The sequence below is a fragment of the Schistocerca cancellata genome, chromosome 1 (genome assembly GCF_023864275.1).
Source record: "Schistocerca cancellata isolate TAMUIC-IGC-003103 chromosome 1, iqSchCanc2.1, whole genome shotgun sequence".
In the NCBI taxonomy this organism is placed as follows: Eukaryota; Metazoa; Arthropoda; class Insecta; order Orthoptera; family Acrididae; genus Schistocerca; species Schistocerca cancellata.
This window is the reverse complement of record NC_064626.1, coordinates 715,312,433-715,331,081: the sequence shown is the minus strand read 5'-3', so window position 1 is coordinate 715,331,081 and position 18,649 is coordinate 715,312,433. Positions and strand designations below refer to the sequence as shown.

General features: G+C 36.1%; 1 protein-coding gene and 1 long non-coding RNA gene across 9 annotated transcripts in view; one reads left to right on the top strand and one right to left on the bottom strand.

Annotated features, from left to right (window-relative positions):
• The window catches only part of LOC126185055 (uncharacterized), a 14,152-nt gene extending 1,339 nt beyond the window's left edge, over positions 1-12,813 (top strand). The window contains exons 2-4 of the long non-coding RNA XR_007536935.1: positions 6,812-6,892; positions 7,097-7,203; positions 12,690-12,813. This is a non-coding gene — a long non-coding RNA (uncharacterized LOC126185055). The remainder of the gene's footprint in view (positions 1-6,811; positions 6,893-7,096; positions 7,204-12,689) is intronic.
• LOC126185003 (ran-binding protein 3) overlaps positions 1-18,227 on the bottom strand; it is a 298,168-nt gene extending 279,941 nt beyond the window's left edge. For 2 of the 8 annotated variants that reach the window (XM_049927804.1, XM_049927760.1), the window contains exons 1-2: positions 13,922-18,227; positions 12,347-12,427 (exon numbers count right to left, since the gene is read on the bottom strand). The gene's annotated coding sequence lies outside the window, so the exon portion shown is untranslated. Of the gene's footprint in view, positions 1-11,467; positions 11,597-12,346; positions 12,428-13,921 lie in introns of all 8 variants that reach the window. The other 6 variants (XM_049927751.1, XM_049927730.1, XM_049927787.1 and 3 more) reach the window with 3 other exon arrangements.
• Between the last annotated feature and the right edge of the window lie 422 nt (positions 18,228-18,649).

The following is an 18,649-nucleotide window of genomic DNA, read 5'->3' as shown; positions in this document are numbered from 1 at the left end:
CGAGAGAATGCATCTGTAAAAACTTATTCCACAATTTTGATAGCACTTGATTCATCACTATCAAGCTCACAGAAGATTGCCTTTATTTGGGTGTAGTTGGTGCAGTAATACTCACCAGCATTAAGCCAAGAACCCCATCATGTAAGGACAGGTTTAGGTGGGAGGGGCGTGGAAGGTGCTTGTTCCTCGAATTTCTGCACATGTAGCAGAGCCTTAGCATGGATTTTCTTGCCACAGGAAATTAATTTGTCCACATCACAGTAATCTGATCGCACCTCTTCGGCAACTCTGTGCAACACATGTGCAAGACAAGTGGCTTACACCATACTGGGGTAGAGAATCTGAAGCCCTTTGGCTGCTTTAGCTACATATGAAGCACCTTCTGTTACAAGCAGCAAAACGTTGTCTCTATTCACACCATCAGGTCACAATAGCTTCAGAGAGTTCTAAAACAAATAGCAATCATCGAATTGTTTATTCTATCAAGAGCTTCAAACATTAGTACGAACATATCTCCAGGGCCATCAACTTTTAGAACACCAACAACAACATTTGCAATATATCGCCCACTAATATCCATAGTTTCATCTATCGACAGCCAGATCTTTTGCTCAGCAATAGTGATTCATATTTTGTTGAGCACATCATTGTAGCATACGGATAAAAAGTTCTTTCGCAGTGTAGATTCATCTGAAACTGGATGCGTTGTGTACTTCTCCAAGAACCGTCTGAAGCGTGGATTCTTCAGCTTTCCCAATGAGATGTTGCAGGACACCATCATCTTACACAAATCCTTGCAGAATGATTGCACGGTTGACGATTGACCTGTCTGTTCAAATAACAGTGTTTGCCTGCTGTTATTTTCAGCACTTTGTTTCACACAGCTGCTGTGTTTAGCGGTATTACAGTGTTGTTGCACATTTAAAGTGCTTTTCTGCACTAACATTAACTTCACACAGTTTACAAAATAATATTTTCCCATCAGTACTAAAGAACTTCTCTCCAAATTCTCAAACATATCCTCTCAACTTCACGCTGTTGGAGCACTTTCCTTTAGGCATGTTGAACAAGGCAAAGGCCGTATTCAAACTGGTTACTGGGAACACCTGTGTGACTGCGAGGATTATTACGGCAGAAGCCGCCTTTGTTGGCTCTGAGAGTGAATTGTTAACTCTGTGCAACAATGTTTTATGTTCGCGAAACGACTGTTGTGGTACACCGATTTTCTGCTACAGTCCTGAGAAATTAAGCTGTGTACTAATTTATCTGTTTATCTTTCATAATAGCAGTTAAATATTGTCTCATGAGCAACATATTCATTTTCTTATTCGTGTGTCCCGTAAGATAGAGGAGAAAAACAGTATATGAATTTTTGGCAAAAGTCGACGGAAATATGACCTACTGTATTTAAAGTTCGCTACAATATGACCTATTACTAAAATTTGTTGATATATGACTTTATATGCACAATCAAAACAATTTTTTGACACAAAAATGCCCAGATTTGTGTATAAATTAATCTAAAATTCACACTATGGTTCAGAAAAAAATATGACTTGTCATTAAAATCCAGGCCCAAGTGATCTGTTAGAAATGTAATAACTGTGACTGAAGAAAGATGCAAACACTGGTTTGGGTGAATATTCAAATGCACAACAGATATAATTCCACAAAGAAACCTGGATCGCCTCTGCCATCGAGCAGCTAACACATTCTGATCTGGAGATCAGTGGTGATCTGGGTAGTGTCTTTTTTGAAGTGTGTTGGGTATATCACACTGGACAATTAATATGCATGTACCCAAAGAGGTCCAGCGTACGCTGTAATTGTCGTATGGCAGTGAGATTTTGTGGATATTCTAACGCTTTAATGCGGAAGCGATTTATGCTGGGAAAAAAATAAGTTACAGTTTTGGCCGCCAGGTGCAAATCTGGCATTGTGAATGCAAGAAAGTTGTATAGAAACGTTTCCATGAGTCACGGATTAGGAACAGGACATGGGCAAAAAATCTTAGACACGTGACAAAGGCATTATGATGATAAAATCAACAACTTCTACTTACATAATTTGTTCAGTGAAAGCACTGGAAACATCAACGGAAAAAAGCGCCAGATTTACACCTGATGACCAAAATTGGAACTACCTTTTTCCATCATAAATTTGTTCCACATTAATGAATTAGCATATCTACCCAGTTTCACTGTTATACGATAATTACAGCTCATACTGGACCTCTGTGAGTAGCTGCACTTCACTTATAACCATCCAAATCTTCTGGATTTCTGTGACAAAACTTCTCACAGAATATTCAAATTCAGCTCAGTTTCCAGAAAATATGTCATTTTACTTATGGAGATCATTTTGTGATATAGACAGTCACACAGCACACACTGTCTATTTAGTAACAGCATCACTATTTATACAGTAAACTTTCCCCTTCTAAATACTTTTACTTGGATTGACAAGTCTATTCAAAATTCCAGAATGAGATTTTCACTCTGCAGCAGAGTGTGCGCTGATATGAAACTTCCTGGCAGATTAAAACTGGGTGCCCGACCGAGACTCGAACTCGGGACCTTTATCTTTCGTGGGCAAGTGCTCTACCATCTGAGCTACCGAAGCACGACTCACGCCCGGTCCTCACAGCCTCACTTCTGCCAGTATCTCGAATTAAAACTTTGTGCCCGACCGAGACTCGAACTTGGGACCTTTGCCTTTCGCAGGCAAGTGCTCTACCATCTGAGCTACCGAAGCATGACTGGCAGAAGTGAGGCTGTGAGGACCGGGCGTGAGTCATGCTTCGGTAGCTCAGATGGTAAAGCACTTGCCCGCGAAAGGCAAAGGTCCCGAGTTCGAGTCTCCGTCGGGCACACAGTTTTAATCTGTCAGGAAGTTTCTTATTCAAAATTGTCGAAATTCCAAATTTTGCATTCATTTTTGATTTAGTTTAAATCTGATGTGTTAATTAAATTTTTTCTTGCTGACTACTCAGCTTGAAATTCCCTTTATTACTTCATGCATGTGCATTGGGTACATTATTGTACACTGACAAGTTCTTCAAAAAACACCTACAAAAATTTAGGTAGAAGGTTGCATACATAGCAGAAAGAACAAAAAGTGGAAATATCTAAACAGAAAAATGTGGTGCATGATTGGTTGGTTGGTTTGGGGAAGGAGACCAGACAGCGTGGTCATCGGTCTCATCGGATTAGGGAAGGATTGGGAAGGAAGTCGGCCGTGCCCTTTCAGAGGAACCATCCCGGCATTTGCCTGGAGTGATTTAGGGAAATCACGGAAAACCTAAATCAGGATGGCCGGACGCGGGATTGAACCGTCGTCCTCCCGAATGCGAGTCCAGTGTCTAACCACTGCGCCACCCCGCTCGGTGTGGTGCATGAAGGGCTGCATGTTCTTTCTCATTTATTCTTCTGCATATATAATCATTATCTTTTTTGTAACTTATGAACCGGACTAGAAAATCGATTTAAGCAACCATGAGATGTCCACTGGACTTTATACACAGTATTTGGAAACACATGACGAGCATTGTTTATTACATATAAAAGGCCATGAAATTGTGATCAGCAACATTAAATAAATAAAATGCAGAACTCACACATCAGCAATGTTGGAATTTCGAAGTGTTATATGCCTTTGTTGCTGGATAATCAGTTCCAGTAGAAAATGTTTACTAAAATGTACACAGCACTAAAGTTGACAGAAAAATCACTGCATAGTTTTTTTATAATAATCTTATCACATACAAAATTAGGGCACTCTCAAACTATACCATTAATGAAGTACACACACATAGTTAACCTCATTGCAGAAGACTAATTTGACAGTTCAAAGGATGTATCTAAACACTTGTCTCCAGTTGGTAGTGAGGCAAAAATGTTAGTGGATATCATCTACTTTCAGTCACCCATCTGGCAATTACAAAAAGAAGCTGCATTTAAGTGAGCGTAAAACCCCATCATTTGTAGATGTGCTTGGGAAGAACAGCCATCCACAGACACTCACATTATGCAACATGTCTCTAAATGTCCTGCCTTGTAGATGAAGCTGGATGTATGTGCGAGAGAGCAACATGACTTGTCTTATAAAATTCATGCTCAATACAGTATAAAATAAGTCTTACCACAATGCACAGTGCCTTTCTTGTAGTATTTCCAACAGGAGTTAATGGGCTATTTTTGAAATGATCGTACACATAAACAGCACAGTTTTTCACAAAATTTTCCCTTTTCCACTAATTTCAGTTTGTAAGGATTGCTGTCTGACTGGTAATACTTAAGAATCTAGCAAACAAGGGTTTTATGAGTTAATACTTCATACACTAAACTGCCAAAAATTTCCAGACACCATATGGAATACATGCCATGTGGTATTAAGAATTTCATTCCAGGATAGATAAGTGCACATTCAATGAGTTTGCATCAAAGATGTATTTTCTTTCAAAATGAGTCTAGGATACCAACTGAGTAATTTAGAAAGAAGCACCAATGTAGCTGAGAATTTGGTACAAGATTTCACTAGTCTCTAAACCCAAAATCCAGGGCCAGATGAAGTGGAAACAAAGATAAACATTAAGTTTAATCATCACTTTGGTATGACTAACAAACAATAGGAAAATTTGAAGCGTACTGAAAAACAAAGCAATTGTCAGAGAACCTATTCAATTACAGCAAAGGTATTCCATTGAAACTCAAGATGTTAAAGTCAACACAAAGTACTATCCACTCAGAGGAACGCAATTAAGTTTTCCATTTCATACAACTCAGCAGCCACTATTGGGGCAAAAAGTGAAAGCATAATGTCAGTTATAACACTGCTAACAGGGCCATCCTTTGTCTGTGGAACAGTAGAAAAAGTTTTTATGTACTGATTCATTATGTTACATGATAGGCTGCACAGATTCTTTTGTGTGAAATGGCATTTCTGAAGTATGCTAAACTGAAATTCAATTGGGTTTTATAATGGTATGTGGCTGCTCATTCAAAATTTATGGTCTGAGCCCAAACTAAGGAACAGTTTTTTTTTCTTTTTTTCCTTTAACCATTTGATAATGATCTGGGCCACAAGGTGCAGGCATAACAATATAATAGCAAAAAAATAAAAACAAGTGGGTTTTATACACTGGCACACTAAACATCTTTCAAATGTGCATTTGCTCAAGTCAGTTCTACTTCACACTAAGAGTTGAGGAGAAAAAAAAGCTTACACTCAAGCGCTGTTGACCATAATGAAATGTGCAGGCAGTTTCTCATGGTACAATTTGCAAAGTACAGTATTTCCAAATGTTCATATAAAAACACTGATATCATGTTGTCTATTAGAAAAAATTTCAGGTTCTCATCAACATTTTTATATGGAGTCAAAGAGATTCTTGCCATTATTGTGAAAAGTGGCAGTTTCACATATCGTATCCACAACATTAGTAATAGGTTATCTGATCTTTGAAACAGCAGATCCGTCAGAGACGAAGAATTTCAACTTTTTTTCTTCATTAAACAGGACCTCTTTTTATGGCTGTTTCAAAGTTCTGTTGAAGATCCCACATTTCTGAGGATGCGAAGTGGTTAGAGAGACAGTCACCATGCCTAACTCCTATATCATTCTTCATTACAGTAAACTGGACCCTGAGGAAAAAATTAATTTTCCCAAATGCATTTTTAATCAATTGCCTCTGACCGCAACAGAAAAAAATCGTGTGTTTCAGACACAGCTCCAAAAACAAACTTAGGTTCAGTAAATTTCTCCTTGCACAAAGCCTACAGTTTTATGTTGGCAACTAATACTATTGAACATATCAACATGCAAGCTTATGTGTTTGTTGATATTTGCCCAAGTCTCAAAAATCTAAATATTAGGAACAGATAAACTGTCACACACTGTTAGTTTATCGAGAAATACAAACCAACTACTTTAAAAGACTTACCAGCAGAGTAAATGAACAGCTTAGTGAAAAAGTTACAAGAGGGCAGGGGGAGGGGAGTTGCAGGTGTCCAAGGTTTCTCTCATTTCTTCGGAAGCAAAATTCGTCAATTATCAGAATAATTTACTGTATTTTATATCACAAGTTATTTTATTTTAAGAAAAGCAACAGTTTTAAATGCGGAAACATTCAGTGAAGATAATCCCTCCATACGTTTTAGCAGTTTTTATTATTTCAGGATCTTACTGCAAATATCACTCCCAGTTTTCTTTTATTTTTAGTACAGCTGACAGTAAAAATTCAATCGTCATGCAAATGTTCTTAGATATCAGCTCATATGTTTCAAAATGCCATATTATCAGCCCAACTGGATGCACCTAACATTAAACATTACCTCACAGAAACGAGTACTTTTTGTTTCTTAGCGGTTTTGTGGTGGTGGTGGTGGTCGTGGCGATGCAAGCTTATTTGCTATTGAACAGATAATTATCAGAAAGTGTTAATGAAAGAGCAATGAAACCAGTACATGTGTAACAAACACACACACACACACACACACACACACACACACACACACACACACACACACAGAGAGAGAGAGAGAGAGAGAGAGAGAGAGAGAGAGAGAGAGAGAGAGAGAGCATGTAGTGAATTACAGCTAATTTTAAATTACAGAGTAGGTTCAATAAACACACAAACTCTTTAAAGCTTACTGGTCAACATGTAAGTTACCCAGAAACTAACATGGAACATAATTTCACACTACTGAGTATATTTTACAAAATATTTTTTTCAGTTTGATTCATTTGGGCTCTGCTTATCTTGCCTCTATCTTGTGTGGCAGCTTATCACAATCATATTTCTTTGTTTAAGGGTATATGCTGCAAATTGCACAGAACATTTCCACGAGCCTTGAACAATTTTGCTTCAGATCTAGGAACAAAACTCTAGAAGGTAAATCACACAGATTACATTCACTGCCATGTTTATGTTGCTGTTTGTTACAATATGTTGCTCTATAAAAATATGGCCATCAAATAAACTAGACATCAATAAGCCTGAGTTGCATTAAGCACAATTTTCTGGCTAAATTTATTTACTTTGTGTCAATTCAATCGCACCTTACTATACTGGATTATTATTCTTTAACTCATGCAGATGAAAACTATTTCTGCATTGCTAAGCTGCTGCAAGTGACGCCTGGGAACTAACCATAGATACAGCCTAGATAGGAGTAATGTCAGACAGGGTACATTACCTCTATGGTATGTAAATTTCACATGCATTGCCTTAACGTAGCCAAAAACTTAACACAATCTTGTACGTAATGACAGATAAGAACAGAGGCAATGCATTTTGAATGTCAAAATTGAAATTATTGAAGATTCTTTGCATATTATTCATGTTTACAGGAGGTTAGAAGAGGTTCCCTTAAACAGTTGCTAACAAATTTGATAAACAACTACAGCCCTTTTTTAGAATGAAGGTTGAGGTGATGGTAGACTGATCTGTAGCACAACCTTCAGTTGTAGGTTAGGTTGGAATGAGACAATTTGACAGAATTGGTTATGCCAATGAATGTGGATGTTAGCAGTTCAGCTACTTCTACTGCACAGTTCAAATGTTGACACCACACCTGACATTATACCAGACTCAATCTAACAAAATGACAGTTAAGCATGAAAGGGGGGGGGGGGGGGGGGAGACAGATGTTGGATCGCTGCTACGCGCAAGCTCAATATGACTCGAGTGGCTTCTGCTGCACGGTTCCATGCCAAGTACGTTCATATGTTCCCAATTAACATACAGTATCAAGTTCTCTTTGCAGGAACATGCTAGTCTTATCACTTCAATAATTAATTTCACATATTCTGTACAAGAAACATACCACACAGTGAAACAAAAAATACAACAAAAAAATAACAACGATAATATTAAGGACCAAAACTGTAGTCCACAGCTGAAGCAGTAGAACGATTTGACAGCTGTGGACAGGAGGGAAGGTGTGACCAAACTTGTGCACTGATTCATTGTTATAGCTGCCCTGTAAACAACTAGCTGTCAGTAACTCCGTTATTCTGATGTTTAATATACTTTACACTGTGATTTCAACTGTAAATCATGTGACACAAAATTATTATTTCTATGGAACAAAAAATATTGTAAACTTTAAAGGTTATGACCACCATTTGTCTTTTAGGCCTAAATCGTTGAATAGTTATGTATCTGATCAGATTTTAGGCAAGTACTTATGACACAATTTGTCTCCATGCTTCTTTCATTGGGTACTAACAACCAACAGTTGACACATTTCCTTGTGGTCACATAACACCACATGGCAAACATTCAAACATTGCTGCACAAAACAAATTAGTAATAGCAGTGCAACTATTCTAGACTATCCGCCAGTTGATAAATATTTTTTAATCAGAACAGATAAATGTTGAAATATCATTACTAATGGGAAACAGGTTCATAAATAATGCTGTGATGACAAATGTGATACCAGACAGAGTGGCAGTGTGTTCAATCATGGTTATTATTTCTACTTCTAGTTTCAGGAAACCATTGGGCAAAGCAGATTCTGTAAGAATCAAAAACTAGGATGGGCATGATCACAGATGATCACATGAGTGTGCACCTTGATGAATTCTAATTTTGGCTAATACAATAAACATTAATCTTCACAAATAATTTACTTCCATATATTGAAGCAACATTCAACTGAAAGTTGCCAAAGCAATTATACATTTTCAAACTCACAAACTGTCAATCAGCACTAATCTTTTAGCAATTCTGCATCCACCCTGTGGAGATCATACCAGTCTCATTGCATAAAAATTAAAAAACAAATTTCCCCACTTGGTATGCTTGTGCCGAAACTGTTCTGGTGATATTTGAAACATTAAATCACAGCCTGAATAGCAACATCCATGAGCATTATGTACAGTGACAGAACAATTTGTAGACATATCTTATTTGTGTGGGGGTGGGAGAGGATGATGGTATGGCACTATTGCCTGGGAGACCTTTCTACCTATACTTCTCAGAATGACCAAAATGTCCAGCTATAACAGCTAAATATTTTTCAGGCTTTATATAACCTTTGGTATTAACTGTTGATCCAAAATTAAAACATATGCAAACAGTTTTAATCATGAACTTTATTTGCTAATGCAGACCACTACTTACTGAGTGTTCAGTCTAAGAAGACTCTTGACACAGTAACTGACAAGAGTAACTATTTCAAAAAAAGTTAGAAGATGGTTTATGACTTTGAAACATGTTCACATGTTTCTGATGATTATGAACCTTAGCTTTCAATACTGTGTTGGTACACTAAAGCCACATTGTTTCCATGCCATTTTTTCCTATGGTTACAATTGTATACAGAGAACATTCATGTTTAAATATTTATAATTAATAATACAGCCTTGTTTACATTTGACAGGGGTCAAATGTGATTTCAATTGATAAGCTGCTCCTGCCAGCCACTATTCGAAGAGTCTTCTTAGAGCGAACAATTAATACTCAGCACCCACTGTTGGCATAAGAACACATATTTGTGGCAGAATTACACCTGCAGGGCCACATGTTACTTATCAGCAAGTCATATTCAAAACTGTGAACTGGTATAAAAAGTGTTATGGTTCTATATGATTATTTCTTTCATTCCCTCTCTTCATATATTTTTATGGTGTCTAAATATATTTCACCAATACAAATAAATAAATTAATAAATAAATAACTGCAAGACAAAATGACTTAAAAGAGAGAGATGTCCCTTTCAAATACAGAAAGAGAAACTCTATATTCATAATCAAGCATTTTCAAAATTTTCAGGAAGGGAAAGAAAGACAATGGAGAAAAAGAGAGCAAAATTACTACGAACAATCACTGGTACTGTTCTAAATTTGTCCCCTCTTGGCTCTTTTTTAGGATTAGGAGCTAACAATGTCACATCTACAGACATCAGTTGCACGCAGCCATGTAACATGTCCAACTGAAAGGGGGAACTCCCCATTGCACCCCTCCCAGTTAGTGGTAAGTTAGCCCATTGGACAGCTCATCAAAAGCTGAACACAGATAAAGCATGAGAAAAGGAAGAAGGTTTACTGAACTGTAGAAAAAAGAAAAAAAATAGGAACAGTGAACAGCCCAACACAGAGAAACATTGTTATCCACAGTGTCATGGTTGTGTGGTCAGGATGTTATGACTGAAGCATCATATCTGGGTTCAAATCTCACTCGTACACCATATATGTATATTTTTTTCCACAAAATTACAAACTGTCTGCCCGGTCATTGATGTGTGTGTTCGCTGTATTCAAGTGTGTGTGTGTGTGTGTGTGTGTGTGTGTGTGTGTGTGAGTGTGAGTGTGTGGGAGCGCGCGCGTACATCATGCTGTAATGTCTGCTGCAACATGGGAAGTTGTGACACTTGAATTCCTTTGTTGTCACATAGCTCACACCTATTTATTTGTTGATTTCATGTCTGTGAGATGTCTATGTGGCATTTCACTTGCTCTCACTATTCATCACATTTGCTTGCAACGACAATGTATTCTTGCCACATGACATACTCTGTGATGAATAGTGAGAGCAGGCAAGATTCCGAATAGCTCTCACAGAAACAACAAAAACAAATCAACAGGTGTGAACTATGTTACAATGAAGGAATTCAAGAGTCAAAGCTTCCAAAACAGAATGCAAGAAGCATAACATGTATACCTATCTATGTGGAACAAATAGGAGATAAATACGTCTGGAGGTCCCTTTGCTACACGTCACTCTTGCAAATCGATATTATGCCATGGCACAGACGGAGATTTCAAGACAGCGAACAAACACGTCAATGACCGGACGGACAGTTTGTGATTTTGTATATATGGGGTACAAGAGAGATTTGAATCCAGACCTGCTGCTTCACGGTCTGACACCATGATCACACAATCAAGACACTACATATAACAATGTTGCAGACATTAATTTTGGACCATTCACTGTTTCTATTTTTCTTCTTTTTTTCCACAGATCAGTCCACTTCCTTCCTGTTTTCATGCTTTATCTGTGTTCCGTTTTTGACAGACCGTCCAATGGACCAACTTACCACTAAATCTGAGGGGGTGCAATGGGGAGTTTCCCTTAAGTAACAGAACTGACCAACACGATTGGATCTGAATTTAGAAGCCACTGTTGTATTTGACTGGGACCGCACGTCTTACTATACAAACTCTTCTACAGAAATGTGTGACCTAGAGAGTGTCACAACATTGATCATAAAAACACAAGATTATTTTAACTGTTTCATTACCATTCAAGCTGAAGGATCTAGGTCAATGCTATATGTTTCTTTATTATCGCTCAGAGCAAGTTATTGCAAGGCTGCCTTTGAAATGCCTTTATTTTATTTTTTCTTCTGTCTTTAACAATGACTGGCATACTACCGTCTAACCTTCAACCGTCAAAAAAACGAAGGCAGCAAAACTTTACATTTATTAAGTTAGTCTGATACAACATAGTGCATACCCACACTCTGAGGCTTCATAGCATCTTCTGTTGTTCTTTGATTGGAAACTCTACAGTCCTAACAATGCACGTCTCATCCTCACAGCTGATCATCAGTGCTGAGAAGTTATGCACATGAGGTCTCGTAAACTGCAAACATTCAATTGTGCAAATATGAGATCAGCTCCTGCCTATTATGGACTAATGCTACAGTAACTTCATTCTAGCAAAGTCCTCTCCCACAGTGTGACACACCTTTTTCAACTTGATTCTATTAGTCTCTATCTAGCAACATTACTTCCTTAATTTTCATTGTAGGAAAAACAGAAGAATTAACCTGGTTAATCATATTGAGGTTATTTGTAAAAGCATTATTTTTCCCAAACTTGCTTAAACAGTAAATGAATGTGAGAGTCCCACCTCAAATGGCTCTGAGCACTATGGGACTTAAAATCTGAGGTCATCAGTCCCATAGAACTTAGAACTACTTAAACCTAACTTACTTAAGGACATCACACACATCCATGCCCAAGGCAGTATTCAAACCTGCGGCCATAGCAGTCGCGCGGTTCCGGACTGAAGCGCCTAGAAACGCTCGGCCACCACGGCCGGCAGTCCCACCTCAAGTACAGCAAGACTGCTTCTATTATGTTTCAGTGCTATTACACCATCAATAGTTGTTTTGTTTAGGAGTTCATTTAGCCACTCACATTCCTGCCTGCTTTGTGTTTCAGAAATGATAATTAAAAATTTTGTCTGCAATACTCCTGCCAAACTGCTTATATAATGACACAGACCTTTTAAACAGGCTTTTCAACCATTTTAAATCATTTTTGAAGATTAATACAATTATATAACCATATATAAAAAATACACTGCACAACATTAACATTAATGTACCTGTGTTTTCCCTAAGAAAAGATTTCAGACTTACTTCTTTGGATTTAATATTTTAATTTCTAATGAGAATATATACAAAACCTGAAACACAAATCAGCTGTAAAATATTTTCTGTGAAAACAAAGACACCTTATATGCAAAGATATGACTACATTAGATAAATTAAATGTGCAGTTTAGCAATTAATAAAGGTATTAAGTAACAAAGACATCAAGTTATAGTATTATGGTTTGCCGTAAAACTTAAGTGTATATCATAAAATACTAGGCAGTAGAAATATTTCACCTGTAAGATTTCACTCAACAACCACATTCTTTATCAGAACTGTTTTTTTTTTTTTCAGTTAATAATGAAGAAACGTAAACAGGCAAACAATACAACAGAAGCAGTTACAGAAGAAAAAGCTCAGCCTATTGACACAGGTGACCTTTCTGATAGTGATGAAAATCAAGGATTTGGAAGTTGGCTGCGTTCTTCGGAAGGTGTGGAATACATGAGACTCTTTGTTATAGCAAATTCTTTTGTGGTCTTTTTGACAATGGCGTGGCCACACATGTCTCAGTTTTTGGATATCATTAGGTCATTTTTCTGAGGACTGAACTAAATGATACTACACAAAAACTAAAAGAAAATTTAAAAGTCTGTAAAATTAAAACGCTGGTCACATATCAGACAAACAATCACAGGGATTGCAAAGTTTTGCAAACTGGTAATCGTTATGCTTCCTCTCGCAGGTATGTTTCGAGGAGTGTTCCTCATAGGAATTTTATTATGGTATAGCACAAGTGTGTTTAAGACAATGGACAGTTACTTCCGAGATGAATTCAAGAAGTACCTCATGAAGCAGCAAGAAGAACATAAACACATGGAAGCTGGTATGACACTTCAGCCTCAATGTGACACTGCAGCACAACAATCATATAACGAAAAAAGTGCAGAAGCTAATCATATATGTGGCATTACATATACACCAACTGATGTAGGTAGCCAAATCAAAAGTGAGATAAAAACAGATGAGTGCAACATCCGTATCACAGAAAACGTCGAAAGAAAGTACGTTCATGAACCAGGTAATGGCTGTGAGGCACCAAATACAAAAGAGGGAAACGTCAACGGTGATACAGAAGAACGACAATTATTGGAAGAGCATCCAGACGCATGCCTGCAATCAATCGCGAACGAGGATACATGTAAAATGCCATAAAATGAGCGACGAATTTCAACTTTCAAATAAAAGAGAAAGCTCACATGTCTAACAAACTAAATCTCACATTTCAGTTTCACTGAAGCACAACAGCCAAGCGTCGGAAGGCTTAGTGCACACGAAACTGCGTATAGTGTCTTATCTTGAAGAGTCAGACGTAAATATGAGAATGCACTGTTATTACTATCACACAACGATTTTCATCTTTTCTAGAATACTGATAAACATAATGTACAGAACAAATAAATCAAGGAACAATTCATCAACGTTGACTTCTATCACTTGTATTCTCTCCTGTAAGAAATAATACACTGTAAAGCTGCCACACATTTATTTAGAGATGTATAGGGACAATATTAAACAGTAATTACCTTGTTACGTTTCAACCTATTATCGTGCTGAAACACCTTTGTTATCAACTATCACAACATCTTTTCAAAACATGTAACCCGCCATATTATATATAATTGTAATCATTGGATACAAAGCAAATCATAGATGACGTCTCACCGGCAACTTCAATGATAGTACATCAGGACTGCGCAAAGATTACACAAAATAAGTGCCAAAATCATTGAAAAATATAATGCACCAGGAACAGAGAAAGAAAATGATATCGTTCGCTACATCAAATTCTCCTTTTTAACTATCATCTTCTGTGAGCTTCCAAGAGATAAATGCAAATGAGGGCTGGGCATAGCAAAATGATGAATAACCAGAAAAGAAATTTAGCATTCGAAACATAATTTAACGATTTTTTCAGGTATTTATGACACTGACAGACAAAGACAAGTGTCCTAGCGAATACCAATGAAGATTTCCAGGATTCACTTCAAAGCATTTTAGCAGCATCTCCCTAGAATTCATTGCAGTAGTGAAGGGAACTGGGATACTTAAACTTTTCGCTGTCGTAGTAAAACGGAGTCAGGTGATGTAGCACTTTACATCAAACAGTTTACGATTATTTGGGATATCAAGAAATCGACTGACACCTCTCTATTATGCCTTACGAAACCTTGTTGGTAGTGTTCTGCAATTCACATCCTATATGTTAAATTTTTGTGTTGTACTGACGTCAACAGCCTCCTGTATTCTTGAAAGGAAAGGTACAATGCATTAATTCTTGCAAGTGGCAAAATGTGTCCACCAGTAACGATAAAGTATGGTATTTTCATAGAGTAGAGGTTGTGAAACGTCAGGCAAAGTCATAATATTTTACAGGACTAAGTATATTAAAGTTAGGAACACGGAATATGGACTGTAATACACCAGAACAACTAGTTTCAACGTTCCATAGTTTGGTCACAAACACTTTCACAGAAGAAATAGTGAACATGTTATGTATAGTGTGCCGCTGAAAGTTGTTTAGGCATACATGATGTATCTGAAAGTTTAATGTGTGGCAAAATAATAATAAGACATGTACATTGTGTGTAACCAAATAATTAATGTCTTCCAATACCGTATACTGAGCATACTGCTAGTAAAAACATAAATGATTATGACAGTAATACATAGTAGTAGATTAAGTATTACTGCATACAGACAACCCAATATTAATGGTAGAATCCAAGCCATTTTATTGCATGGCTAGAGAAAAATTTTGTTGGAAATTTTTAAAGTCAACAAATGGCAACAACGTGCCTGTGTAAGAAGAAAGCCTGATAAATGGGTATAAGTGTGACTATCATTTCTAGAATTGTTATGTTTGAAGAGCTCATTTATATAATGGGAAATGTTAGCTTGGTGATATAAATATAAAGACTAAAAAATCATATAATAAATTTTATCTTAAGCACCACTCATGTTAATCTTTGTTGGTAATTGTCAACCTGATTACTTATACCAACATCATACAAAAGTTAGCTTAATGAGCTGCAAATAAATACTTGGTATCATATGATATACAAGAAAAAATACGTTTTTCCTAAATAATTAACTATTTTGTAAACTTAATTCATCTACAAATTTGTGTATTTATGTTTACAATAGCTGACTACTAATAAATTTATAACAGGCTTTAACTTATTTAGTTCACAAATATTAAGTTAAAAGATTTTCAACACCATTCAGTTATTACTAGCTTTGAGTATCATATGTATATTTCATTATTTAGTATCTAGGTTAAGAGTTTCAGTAACAATGTCTTACAACAAAATTTAGATTTGAAAAAATATTGTAATTAATCTTTTCCAGAGTCTATCTCTGTTATCCAAATGGATAAATTTGTTAATGGGCGCCAAAAAAACTATGTTAAACCATGTGCTTCTCTACATCTCAGTGACGAAATGTAAAATGAACATCATCATTTACAATGGTCTCATAGTTTCTGAAAATTACACTTTAAACATAATTATCAATTCAAATATTCCCTTAAAAATTCCGTTTTCAGGGCTAAATTATGTGAGTTCTAAGGAATGCCAGAATTCTTCTAAATATGAAAATTTCGCTGTAAAATTTTTCTGAAAATTTCCAATGAAATGAGAGACAACTGCCATTTTTTTCTCTCAATGTACTTTTAGGACAAAAAAATGTAGCACATTCGTCTATTAAGACCAGTTCACACTTGCTGTCACTTCATGTCACACCACATCGAAACATTTCATAATGCATTTCGAATGCCTATATTCACACAAGTGTCAACATCATGAGACATCAAGGTTTAATGGGAAGAAAGATTTGATGGTTTCACCGTTTGCTAACATCAGAAATTTACTTATTTCACTGCATATATTCACTTTATTTTGCTATTATACTTTTTTTAGTGGTAAACTGCATATGTTCCAACACAGTTGTATATTTTTCCCATTAATTATTGTTTCACAGACACAGTCTGATATCGGAAAGTGCAAAATCACTCTGATTTTACAATAACAGCTCAGAACTGATGCCCCATTGTGCATAAATAAGAACATTAGTTGATAAAGCAGTTATTATTAAATAACATTTTAAGTGAAAAAGTCAGCTATAATGAAAAAGAAGAATACAGTTTGTTTCGATGTTATTACTTACATAAGCAAAAAAACACATTGGATAAGGTAAATGGGCTTTATTTATTCTCTTAAAAATATTGTTTGGTATATCTGCAAGTACATATTTTTGCCAGAAAATAAATGTCTGTATTTTGCAATGTTATTTCATTTTTGGCACTTTACCACAAAAAACTGATCAAAAACATACGTTATGAAATTTGCTTTGGCCATTAACAAACTTTATACTTGTTAGTCATTCGATTCCAATATTACACTCCAATTTTGTGCATTATGGATAGTAAATGACAGCTTCACTTTCACCATTCAGTACAGGGCAAAGTGAACTGATGTGGCACAATGTGATGTGACAGATAGTGTGAATACATCCTAATGTGACAGTGACATGATGTGTCATGACATGGCAGCCAATGTGAATTGGTCTTTAGGCTACCATACATGAAACAGAATACATTTCCTCCAAAGATTGTGAAACAGTTAGTAAACATAATTTCAAACTACCCATTCAGTTTCAGCTATCTTCCACAATATGTGAGTACCAATGTGAACATTATTTAGTAATAGGAAAATCTCATGTGTCAGCAATAAATACAATACGTCCATATACTGACAGTGATATCAGTAATTTAATTTTGCAGACACTTAGAGCACTTCACAAGACAAAATAAAAAATATATTGATAAAGGATTGGTTTGTTTGATTCGGGGGAGGGGACCAAACAGTGAGGTCATCGGTCCAATCAGATTAGTGAAGGAAGGGGAAGGAAGTCAGCCATGCCCCTTCAAAGGAATCATCCCAGCATTTACCTAAAGCAATTTAGGGAAATCATGGAAAACCTGAGTCAGAATGGCTGGACACAGGTTTAAACTGTTGTCCTCCTGAATGTGAGTCCAGTGTGCTAACTACAGTACCATTTTACTCAGTGATAAAAGGATTTGCTAACCAGGTAGAAAATTACTTCTATGGATATAATGGTAATCGGATACTACAGTCCAAGATATATGTATAAAACATAGACTGTTCTGAGAAAAATGATGATGGAAAGAAACTTCCTTGCTTGATTTGAGGAATAATCAAATCTGAGTATGAAATGAAAATATGGCAAATAATATTAAGGCATGTGTCAAATGCCACCTATTCTAAGTTCGATCTTTAGACTATGTAACTGTGGTTAGCCTGATACCTGGAAAATACTTCTTCTGCACAGTTGTCGTAAATGATGAGATTAAAAAGCGAAAATATATCACTGCTTGAGCACATTTTGAAAAATGTTGTTCTGCTTATGAAATTCTATGTTTCTGTAGTATGTAGTAGTTATAGTATTGCAAAATGTCTCACAATACAGTAAATTAACTTCTTTGGCAAGTGTAGGAACTAAATTTTTTACTGAATAACGTTTGGAACACTTTTACCATGAGAGATGTATTTTTTATACTTTGAAAATAAAGGACTTAAATCAGTTTGTTTTAGAAATATGCACATTTTGATCAAATTTTGTTTTTTTGCCTATTCTGGAGACAAAAAGTTTTCTCCACAATGTCAACAAAAAGGTAATTATTATGCAACTTATGCTTGTAATGGGACACCCTTTTCTAACATCACGTTTTTTATAGAAATAACCAATACCAGGTATACTATCGATTCTTGTATGGGTGAACATTATATCAGCTGTTTAACTGAATGAATTTTGTATATGATGTGTTATGTTTCAGGCTAAAATATGTAAAAGGAAATTAATTTGTTAGTACTCTTTACATACAGTTAAAATTACTCTTCTATTAGAAATGTTTGAAATTACAAAATATCAGCATATTTAAAATACCTATTATTAATTGCACAATCTAATGCTAATTATTAAGTTTATTTCTGGATTCAATTATAAAGTAATGTAATATCTCGGTGATGATTCTTCTTTTGCAAGACATTTTGTAAAATCTTTTGCTTTTTAAACTCTTTGGAATAGTGTGAGTAATGCAGAATGTAGCAGTAGTGGGTATGCCTCTGATGGAAGTGCACGTTTTCTTTGATTTTGTCTACAACAGTGTAATTGATGGTTGTATGTAATTGGAGATTGTGAAGTCAGTGCGATGTGGAAGAATGGGATAAAAT